The sequence below is a fragment of the Salmo salar genome, chromosome 03 (genome assembly GCF_965601325.2).
Source record: "Salmo salar chromosome 03, fSalSal1, whole genome shotgun sequence".
In the NCBI taxonomy this organism is placed as follows: domain Eukaryota; kingdom Metazoa; phylum Chordata; class Actinopteri; order Salmoniformes; family Salmonidae; genus Salmo; species Salmo salar.
Window position 1 is genome coordinate 46,443,494 of NC_138293.1, and position 12,104 is coordinate 46,455,597.

The window sequence follows — 12,104 nt, forward strand, 5'->3', positions numbered from 1 at the left end:
AAATCTTTTCCCTCAAATGCTTCCGATGATCAGCGCTACAATTTACAAAATTACTATTTGAAAACATTGTTAAAATGTAATATTGTCATTCAAAGACTTATAGATTAACATGTCTTGAATGCCATCTCTTTGCCAGATTTAAAAATAACCTTACTGGGAAATCACACTTTGCAATAAACGACGTGGTATGCCCAGAAAAAAAGTCTAGGCTATAAATGTTGGAGCCATCTTGGAACGATCAACCATCAAAAATACTATTGTAAATAATCCCTTACCTTTGATTATCTTTATCAGAAGGCACTTCTAGGAGTCCCAGGTCCATAACAAATGTAGTTTTGTTCAAAAAAGTTAATAATTTATGTCCCAATAGTGTTAGCGCGCTCCGAAGGCTAGTGAAAATGTACCGTGTGCGTCTGACTTGTCAGGAATGAGCAAAAAAATATATTTAAGTTCGTTCAAACATGTCAAATGTTGTATAACATAAATCTTTAGGGGCTTTTTCAACCAGGGCTTCAATAATATTCCATTGGGACGGTTGCATTGTCTTTCAAAACGTTTCGAAAAGGGAGAGTACCCATGGGCGCCGACATCACAATGGTAATGGCCCATCCCCTGTGACCAAGGTAAACATCCTCTCTTTCAGTCAATTTTGATAGTAGGAGGCTCAAACCACTTTGTAAAGACTGGGGACATCTAGTGGAAGCCATAGGAAGTGCTAAATTAATCACAAGCCCCTGTGTGTTTCAATGGCAAATGTTTGAAGTGATATCCACACATCAGATTTCAGTTTCCTGTCAGGATTTGTCTCAGGGTTTTGACTGCCATATGAGTTCTGTTATACTCACAGACACCATTCAAACAGTTTTAGAAACTTTAGGGTGTTTTCTATCCAAATCAAACAATTATATGCATATTCTAGTTACTGGGCAGGAGTAGTAACCAGATTAAATCGGGTACGTTTTTTTATCCGGCCGTGCAAATACTGCCCCCTAGCCCTAACAGGTTTTAAATGTATTCACTCCCTGAACTTGCTTCCCGACTCTCAACGTACGTCATTACAGATACAACAGTAGCTAAGATGGGGAGAAGTCTGTCTATAATAAAGAGCTGCTCTGCCTTCTTAACAGCATTATCAACGAGGCAGGTCCTACAGGCTCTAGTTTTGTCACACCTGGACTACTGTTCAGTCGCGTGGTCAGGTGCCACAAAGAGGGACTTAGGAAAATTGCAATTGGCTCAGAACAGGGCCGCACGGCTGGCCCTTGGATGTACACAGAGAGAAGAAAATGAATAATATGCATGTCAATCTCTCCTGGATCAAAGTGGAGGAGAGATTGACTTCATCACTACTTGTGAGAGGTATTGACGTGTTGAATGCACAAAGCTGTTTGTTTAAACGACTAGCACACATCTCAGACACCCATGCATACCCCACAAAACATGCCACCAGAGGTCTCTTCACAGTCCCCAAGTCCAGAACAGACTATGGGAGGCCCACAGTGCTACTGTACACAGAGCCATGACTACATGGAATTCTATTCCACATCAGGTAAGTGATGCAAGCAGTATAATCAGATAAAAAAACAGATAAAAATACACCTTATTGTCACACCGTGTACTGTTTCACCTGTCTTTGTACTTGTCGCCACCCCACTCCAGGTGTCGCCCATCTTCCCCATTATCCCCTGTGTATTTATACCTGTTCTCTGTTTGTCTGTTGCCAGCTCGTTTTGTTTGTGAAACCTACCAGCATTTGTTCCCTTGCTCCTGCCTTTTTCTTACTCCTGTTTTCTAGTCCTTCCCGGTTTTGACCGTTCTGCCTGCCCTGGCCCTGAGCCTGCCTGCCGTTCTGTACCTTACCCCACCTTACTGGATTATTGACCCCTGCCTGCCCTGACCCTGAGACAGCCTGCCGTTCTGGACCCTTTGTACCCTGTCTTGATTATTGACCCCTGCCTGCCCTGACCCTGAGACTGCCTGCCGTTCTGGACCCTTTGTACCCTGTCTTGATTATTGACCCCTGCCTGCCTTTAACCTGTCGTTTGCCTGCCGCTGTATTAGAAATAAACATTTGTTTCTTTGACACTGTCTGCATCTGGGTCATACCTGAAACATGATATCTTATGGAACAGTGGGGACTGTGAAGTAATACAAACATAAGTACAGACACATGCATACGCACTATACACGTATGTACATTGAAAAAGCCATACCACTGAACAAATGTATTTTTATATTTTTCATTTATTTTGTCAAAATGCCATTTTTTATTGCACTTTACATTTGGAGAAAGAAATCATGAATGCATTTACGTGTGAAATGCCTTCTTTCATTGTTTATCTCTGTCAGAACCAAGCCTTCTCGGACAGGGGTTTGGTTGTCCTTCTCTCGGACTTGAGTGTAAGGCTCTGACTGTCCAATGTCTTTCTTCTGAGTTGTCCGAGGCTTCAATGACTTGTCATGTAGTCTGGAGCATAACTAAAAGGTGGTGTTCCCTTCCACTCCTTCTGGAAGATTGGTCCTCTGAAGACAGGCTAATCAGCCCTATTAATGATCCCCAGTGAGGTGTTGAGAGCAGCGTCTCTCTGGTCTAAAGGAAGGTGAGTTTATTTATTCACCTCGTGTTGAGGTTCAAAGTTTTAACCATTTCTAACATGTAGCTAAGGCCTCATGTTTCCTGGTCAAAAGATTGATTTATCACCCAAGCCTTTATGCACTCTTGGTCAAAAGGGGTGTTCTGTCATGTGGTTACGTAATATGCAAAGGATATCAAAAACTATTATCTTATTAGAAAACTAAAATCACATTCCTATCTTGACACAAATACCTTCATCACTTTTCATATTATATGCTCAACGCATCAGATGAAACCTCATACCTTTAATGGCCATACTGTCCAAGTTACAGTATTTCCTCCATAAGATTTTTTATGACATCACAAAATAATCAACCATATGGCATTAGCTTTCCATATCCCCCCACTGACCATTCCCCACATTCTTTATGTTAGAATTATTCTTCCATTATCCACTTTTTGGACGTTTGAGTTTTGGGTGGGCAAAATCTCTGTGTGTGGGAGACGGTCTGGTTATTGTCAGCCATTGCCAAAATGATCTGACCCATTGTGATCCTCACAGGACATTCATGACAAAAGGTATGACGTGAGCCCAATGGGGATGGTCTGAACTTCCTCTCTCATGGTGTGTGGGCCTCCGAGTCAGGAGGAAAATGAACCCAATAGCACCCATCCTAGCCAAGTCCTTCCCCATGGGGCAACAAGGCTACCCAGCATCTATCCATCACACAACTAAGACACCTCTCAGCTCACTGAGGGACAGACAGACAGACAGAGACAGATGCTGTGCACATCTGACATAATGATGATGTCATGTGAGGGGTTGTGTTCTTACTACACTGAACAAAAATATAAATGCAACATGTAAAGTGTTGGTCCTATGTTTCATGAGCTGAAATAAAAGATCTCAGAAATGTTCCATATCCACAAAAAGCTTATTTCTCTCTAATTGGGTGCACAATTTTGATTACACCCCTGTTAGTGAGCGTTTCTCCTTTGCCAAGATAATCCATCCACCTGACAGGTATGACATATCAAGAAGCTGATTAAACAGCATGATCACTACACAGCTGCACCTTCTGCTGGGGACAATAAAAAGACACTGTAAAATATGCAGTTGTCAAACCAACACAATGCCACAATGTCTCAAGTTTTGAGGGAGCATGCAATTGGCATACTGACTACAGGAATGTTGACAAGAGCTGTTGCCAGATAATTGAATGTTAATTCCTCTACCATAAGCCACCTCCAACGTTGTTTTAGAGAATTTGGCAGTACGTCCAACCGGCCTCACAACCGCAGACCACGTGTAACCACACCAGCCAAGGACCTCCACATCTGGCTTCTTCACCTGCGGGATCGTCTGAGACCAGCCACCCGGACAGCTGATGAAACTGGGTGTGCACAACCAAAGCATTTCTGCACAAACTGTCAGAAGCCGTCTCAGGGAAGCTTATCTGTGTGCTCATCGTCATCACCAGGGTTTTGACCTGACTACAATTTGGTATTGTAACAGACTTCAGTGGGCAAATGATCAAGTTTAAGGGCCACTGGCACGATGTAGAAGTGTGCTCTTCACGGTTGAATCCCAGCTTCAACTGTACCGGGAAGATGGCAGACAGCGTGAATGGCATCGTGTGGGCAAGCGGTTTGTTGTAGTCAACGTTGTGAACAGTGTGCCCCATTGTGACGGTGGGGTTATGGTAGGGCAGGCATAAGCTATGGACAACAAACACAATTGCATTTTATCGATGGCAATTTGAATGCACTGAGATGCCGTGACGAGATCCTGAGGCACATTGCCATGCCATTCATCAGCCGCCATCATCTCATGTTTCAGGATTATAATGCATGGCCCCATGTCGCAATGATCTGAACACAATTGCTGGAAGCTGAAAATGTCCCAGTTTTTCCATGGCCTGCGTAGTCACCAGACATGTCACCCATTGAGCATGTTTGGGAGGCTCTGGATCGCCGTGTACGACAGCGTGTTCCAGTTCCTGCCAATATCCAGAAACTTCGCACAGCCATTGAAGAGGAGGGGGACAACATTCCACAGGCCACAATCAACAGCCTGATCAACTCTATGCAAAGGAGATGTGTTGTGACCAACAGATGGTATCTGTGACCAACAGATGCATATCTGTATTCCCAGTCATGTGAAATCCATAGATTAGGGTAATGAATTTATTTCAATTGACTGATTTCTTTATATGAACAGTAACTCCATTAAATATTTGTAATTGTTGAGTTTATATTTTTGTTCAGTGTATGTGCAACCAGGCAGAGCAGAACACTCAGAACCAAAATAGTATGTTCTGCTTGACCACATGTATTCCTTTTTCTTTTTCAGGGTAGTTACTCTGTTTGTTACTCCGATACAGGACCTATGTCATGCAAATTGGGGCAGAGAAACCATCTCACTGTCAATTGATCCGATTCTAAACCAACATATGCATTGTAAAGGAATAAGAGCTATATTTTGTGGTATTCAGTTTGATTTTGACACAGACATACAACCCTGTCTAAATCCCACATATCTGTTTGCGCTGACCCACTTGAAGGACATGACTGTACTGTAATATGATAATCTGCATAATTTTTCCTGCTGCTGCGTTTGTCTGAAATCTCTCCTTCCAGTCCCTCTTTGAAGTCCTGATGGGAAGGCTATCTGGGGACTTGAAACAAGTCTTTTGGTAATTTTATCAGAGACTTAATGGAAAGCAGTTTGAGAGCGATATAGACAGACCATACTACACACTGCTTTGAGCCAGGAGTTTGAGTTCCCTGTGGAGTCCACTGAGTATATTTGAGCATCTGTTCAAGCGAGCAATATTGGTAAGTTCACGTCATAGGTATGGAACAGGATATGTTAAAAATCGTTTGAAGTGTTTGTACAAGCAAGCAATTTAGGCTGTGAGTGTACAAACAAACTGGGCTGTGTGTGTACACTTAGGTTTAAAACCATTTGGGCTATGAGTATCAGTGTAGACTCCGCAGAAGAGGAAGGTAAGGACCATCCTCCTCAGTGAATTTCATAAAAATACAAATAGTGAATTTTTTTATGAAACTACTAAATATATTCACGTCACAAAATAACTGATTAAATGAAGGTCTGCAGTAGCCTCAACAACACTATCATGGGTAGCACCATGGTGTAGCCGGAGGACAGCTACTTTTCATCCTCCTCTGGGTACACTGACTTCAATACCAAATCTAGGAGGCTCATGCTTCTCACTTCGCTTCCAAAGATTTACACAGTAATTATGACGACTTACGGAGGGCGTCCTCCATCCTATCAGAGCTCTTGCAGCATGAACTGACATGTTGTCCACCCAATAAAAGGATCAGAGAATGAATCTAGTACTGAAAGCATAAGCTACAGCTAGCAAGCGCTGCAGTGCATAGCATGTGGTGAGTAGTTCACACAAAGAGAGAGAAAGACAATAGTTGAACGAATTAATTTCTTCAAAAATTAAGTAGAACCAGCAGAGAGAGAGCAAGAGCAAGCTACAGTGAGGGAAAAAGGTATTTGATCCCCTGCTGATTTTGTACGTTTGCCCACTGACAAAGAAATGATCAGTCTATAATTTTAATGGTAGGTTTATTTGAACAGTGAGAGACAGAATAACAGAAAAAAATCCAGAAAAACGCATGTCAAAAATGTTATAAATTGATTTGCATTTTAATGAGGGAAATAAGTATTTGACCCTCTCTCAATCAGAAAGATTTCTGGATCCCAGGTGTCTTTTATACAAGTAACGAGCTGAGGTTAGAGCACACTCTTAAAGCAAGTGCTCCTAATCTCAGCTTGTTACCTGTATAAAAGACACCTGTCCACAGAAGCAATCAATCAATCAGATTCGAAACTCCACCATGGCCAGGACCAAAGAGCTCTCCAAGGATGTCAGGGACAAGATTGTAGACCTACACAAGGCTGGAATGGGCTACAAGACCATCGCCAAGCAGCTTGGTGAGAAGGTGACAACAGCCGGTGCGATTATTCGCAAATGGAAGAAACACAAAAGAACTGTCAATCTCCCTCAGCCTGGGGCTCCATGCAAGATCTCACCTCGTGGAGTTGCAATGATCATGAGAACAGTGAGGAATCAGCCCAGAACTACACGGAAGGATCTTGTCAATGATCTCAAGGCAGCTGGGACCATAGTCACGAAGAAAACAATTGGTAACACACTACGCCGTGAAGGACTGAAATCCTGCAGCGCCCGCAATGTCCCCCTGCTCAAGAAAGCACATATACATGCTCGTCTGAAGTTTGCCAATGAACATCTGAATGATTCAGAGGACAACTGGGTGAAAGTGTTGTGGTCAGATGAGACCAAAATGGAGCTCTTTGGCATCAACTCAACTCGCCGTGTTTGGAGGAGGAGGAATGCTGCCTATGATCCCAAGAACACCATCCCCACCGTCAAACACGGAGGTGGAAACATTATGCTTTGGGGGTGTTTTTCTGCTAAGGGGACAGAACAACTTCACCGCATCAAAGGGACGATGGACGGGGCCATGTACCGTCAAATCTTGGGTGAGAACCTCCTTCCCTCAGCCAGGGCATTGAAAATGGGTCGTGGATGGGTATTCCAGCATGACAATGACCCAAAACACACGGTCAAGGCAACAAAGGAGTGGCTCAAGAAGAAGCACATTAAGATCCTGGAGTGGCCTAGCCAGTCTCAAGACCTTAATCCCATAGAAAATCTGTGGAGCGAGCTGAAGGTTCGAGTTGCCAAACATCAGCCTCGAAACCTTAATGACTTGGAGAAGATCTGCAAAGAGGAGTGGAACAAAATCCCTCCTGAGATGTGTGCAAACCTGGTGGCCAACTACAAGAAACGTCTGACCTCTGTGATTGCCAACAAGGGTTTTGCCACCAAGTACTAAGTCATGTTTTGCAGAGGGGTGAAATACTTATTTCCCTCATGAAAAAAATGCAAATCATTTTATAAAATTTTTGACATGCGTTTTTCTGGATTTTTTTTGTTATTCTGTCTCTCACTGTTCAAATAAACCTACCATTAAAATTATAGACTGATCATTTCTTTGTCAGTGGGCAAACGTACAAAATCAGCAGGGGATCAAATACTTTTTTCCCTCACTGTATATTTTGTTATATTTTTTAACTTTCACTTACTTAGCTAGCTAATGGAGATAACTAATTAAGCCAACTCAAACACCCGGCTCAAACAGAGGGGAATGCTATTTACTGTATGTTAGCTAGCTGGCTAAGGCAATCCAATACTGGAACACTTCCAAGTCAAGGTAAGCTTTTGGTTTTATTAATTTATTGCCACTGGCCCTGTAATGGATTCCTTTTAGAGAAGTAGAGAAGTCAGGCGCAGGACACAGGGATCAATGTAAACAAAATGTGTTTACTTGAAAAAATCAATTAATCTTCTCATAGGAAAATACATAGTGCGGAGAAACACCTCCAATACACAAAACAGGAAACAATCACCGACAAGACAAACAGGAAATGCAGAGGTTTAAATAATGAACATAATTAGGGAAAATCAAAAACAGGTGTACACAATAAAGACAAAACCAAACAAACAGTGAAACATCGATCGGTGGCAACTAGTAAGCCGGTGACGTCGACCGCCGAACGCCGCCCGAACAAGGAGAGGGGACGACTTCGGCGGGAGTCGGGACAGGCCCACTGGTGTAACTGCTAAACTGCTTACTAAACACTGAACTGCGTGATTTTAGCAGGTTTACTAATGCGTTAGTTCTAATAGCTATGTTCACCTGGTCACAAACAGCTGTGTGTTGTGCACAGAAGTCCACAAGTGAAGGGAAAAGGTGAGAGGAGGATAGCGCGTAGATGCAAGAAGGAATTAAAGAATGAGAAAATTGACGATGCTGTTTGCATGTGGCTGCTATGAAAGTGAACTGTGTGTGCGGGTGATCAGGTATGTCTTCATTCCGCCGATTATGTTGAAAAATGTTTCTTAACTTCTCTAGGGCCGGCGGGACGAAATCGTCCCACCTACGTAACAGGCAGTGGAATCCTGTGGCGCGTTATTCAAATACCTTAGAAATGCTACTACTTCAATTTCTCAAACATATGACTATTTTACACCATTTTAAAGACAAGACTCTCGTTAATCTAACCACACTGTCCGATTTCAAAAAGGCTTTACAACGAAAGCAAAACATTAGATTATGTCAGCAGAGTACCCAGCCAGAAATAATCAGACACCCATTTTTCAAGCTAGCATATAATGTCACAAAAACCCAGAAGACAGCTAAATGCAGCACTAACCTTTGATGATCTTCATCAGATGACACACCTAGGACATTATGTTATACAATACATGCATGTTTTGTTCAATCAAGTTCATATTTATATCAAAAAACAGCTTTTTACATTAGCATGTGACGTTCAGAACTAGCAAACTTCCGGTGAATTTACTAAAGATTTACTAAATTACTCACGATAAACGTTCACAAAAAGCATAACAATTCTTTTAAGAATTATAGATACAGAACTCCTCTATGCACTCGATATGTCCGATTTTAAAATAGCTTTTCGGTGAAAGCACATTTTGCAATATTCTCAGTAGATAGCCCGGCATCACAGGGCTAGCTATTTAGACTCCCAGCAAGTTTAGCACACACCAAAGTCAGATTTACTATAAGAAAAATTGTATTACCTTTGGTGTTCTTCATCAGAATGCACTCCCAGGACTTCTACTTCAATAACAAATGTTGGTTTGGTCCCAAATAATCCATAGTTATATCCAAACAGCGGCGTTTTGTTTGTGCGTTCAAGACACTATCCGAAAGGGTAAAGAAGGGTGACGAGCATGGCGCATTTCGTGACAAAAAAATTCTAAATATTCCATTACCGTACTTCGAAGCATTTCAACCGCAGTTTAAAATCAATTTTTATGCCATTTTTCTCGTAAAAAAGCGATAATATTCCGACCGGGAATCTGCATTTAGGTAAACAGACGAAAGAAAATAAAGCACGGGGTCGACTCGGGCACGCGCCTAAGCCCATTGTCCTCTGATCGGCCACTTGCCAAAAGCGTAAATGTGTTTCAGCCTGGGGCTGCCTCGATATCATTCAGCTTTTTCCCGGGCTCTGAGAGCCTATGGGAGCCGTAGGAAGTGTCACGTTACAGCAAAGATCCTCAGTCTTCAATAAAAAGAGCCAAGATGAACAACAACTTGTCAGACAGGCCACTTCCTGTACAGAATCTTCTCAGGTTTTTGCCTGCCATATGAGTTCTGTTATACTCACAGACACCATTCAAACAGTTTTAGAAACTTTAGGGTGTTTTCTATCCAAAGCCAATAATTATATGCATATTCTAGTTACTGGGCAGGAGTAGTAACCAGATTAAATCGGGTACGTTTTTTATCCGGCCGTGTCAATACTGCCCCCTACCCTACCCCCAACAGGTTAAACGGAAGCAAACGGAACAAAACAGGAATAAACCTACCTGAATTTGTCCAATAGAAACTGTCATTTTGGTTATGAAACAAAACGTTTTGCAACTGATTGGACTAATGATTATACCCTAGATCAGCTAGATGCAGGCAAGACTGTGCAAGGCGGTATTGAATGTGTCACTGTCTGTCACCTTGATTACTCCAATTTGTATCTCGACATGTGCACCTACGTTATAAACTTTCATTCGTAGTCTGTTGTAGCAACCTCATTATGGTTATAGGGAAATGTGAGTATCATGAGGTAGCCTAAACCTATCAATGTCACATTGAGCTGGGTGACTGGAATATGAATGACAGTCATCGAATGTGCTGTAATAGAAAAAAGGCCATGCTCATATAAAAAACATCTTCCCTAATCTTAAACATCACTGACCGCCACTGATGTGTGTACACTTATGTTAAAAGCAGTTTGTGCTATGGGCGTGTGTGTGTGTGTAGTTGGGACTGTGTGTACAATAAGTTTGAGCTGTGTGTGTATCTGATGGCAGATTGTGGGTCTTGGCAGCAGGCAGGTCTGTGTAAAGCAGCTAGTCTGTTTTGGTGTGTGTGTGTGTGTTGGGGGGGGGGGGGGGGATTGTGGTTCCAGCCCTTAATTATGAAAACTAACAACCAGGGGGCATTTTATATTATAATAGGATGACAACATAACACCCTCTGGTCTCCAACACAGCATCAGATGGCAGGAAGAGACAGAGAGGAAGGGATGACACTGGCAGAAGGAGAGAAAGAGTGAAGACACTGCCTCTCCGTCAGATGGCCTGAGGAGAGAGAGGGTGAGGGATGACACTGACAGGAGAGAAAGAGGGAAGAATAGATGACAGAAGGAAAGAAGAGAGAAAAGAGGCGATGGTAGAGATTCCAAAACCTTTTGCAAGTGAGAACCTATTCCATGCCACTCTCACGCAAGGCTTGCTTTTATTTTGTTTTATTTTATTAAAACCTACTTTTAACATCCAGTAATAGCCCATGTGGGAATCAAAACCACAACTTGGATTGCAACCCAACTGAGCCATCAGACCAGTAGTGCCTAATAATAAAAATGATATTACTGTGAACGAGGGATACAAAGTACTGTATTTTGAAAGCAGGTGCTTCCACACAGATGTGGTTCCTGACTTAATTAAGCAATTAACATCATCATGTTTTGGGTCATGTATAATAATGCCCAATTGCCCATTATTTTTGGCTACTGTGGCTAGAAGAAGAAATTGAAAGAGGGGTCTCAAAGGACTTTAGAGGATTTAAAGGGTGTGTGTGTGCGTACGTGCGTGCGTGTGCGTGTCAGTCACAAGAGCTCAACCCAATTGAACACTTATGGGCGATTCTGGAGCGGCGCCTGAGACAGTGTTTTCCACCACCATCAACAAAACACAAAATTTCGGAATTTCTCGAGGAAGAATGGTGTCGCATCCCTCCAATAGAGTTCACACACTTGTGGAATCTATGCCAATGATTGGCAGCTCGTGGTGGCGCAACACCCTATTAAGACACTTTATGTTTGTGTTTCCTTTATTTTTGCAGTTACCTGTATATCTTTCAGACCTTTGATAAGTTTTATAAAGGGCATTAAATAAAAATGTGTAGATGGGACATTCAGGTTCTAATTCTACGAACCAGGCTTTCCTCAGTGACCTACAATAGTGGAAAGGTTTTGGTGATGGTCTTATAAAGGGTGAGAGCCCATTCACCCATGCACTCACCCATGCTGGCATTGGCTGGCCTGTCTGGGTACATGATGCAGTTCCACTGAGGCAGGCTATACAGAAGTAGCTATATCTCCCCCAGGTTCACTGACCGTAAAAATAGCTCTGAAATATGCCAACAATTCGCAAGTACAGTACTCACCTCGAGTCAGGGCGGCGAGCAAGTGTGTATTGGAAGTGACGTTTTATGGTTAGCGAACTTGGCTCAGGGCAGGGAAAATGTTACTCTGTGCTGCACTGTACTTTATAGGATATGGTTCAGAGAGAGGGGAGACCATGAGCACATTCGGTCTAAAGTTTTTTCATTGACAAACAGACTTTGGGTCCCCAAAGCAGTCAACGTAGCAAAT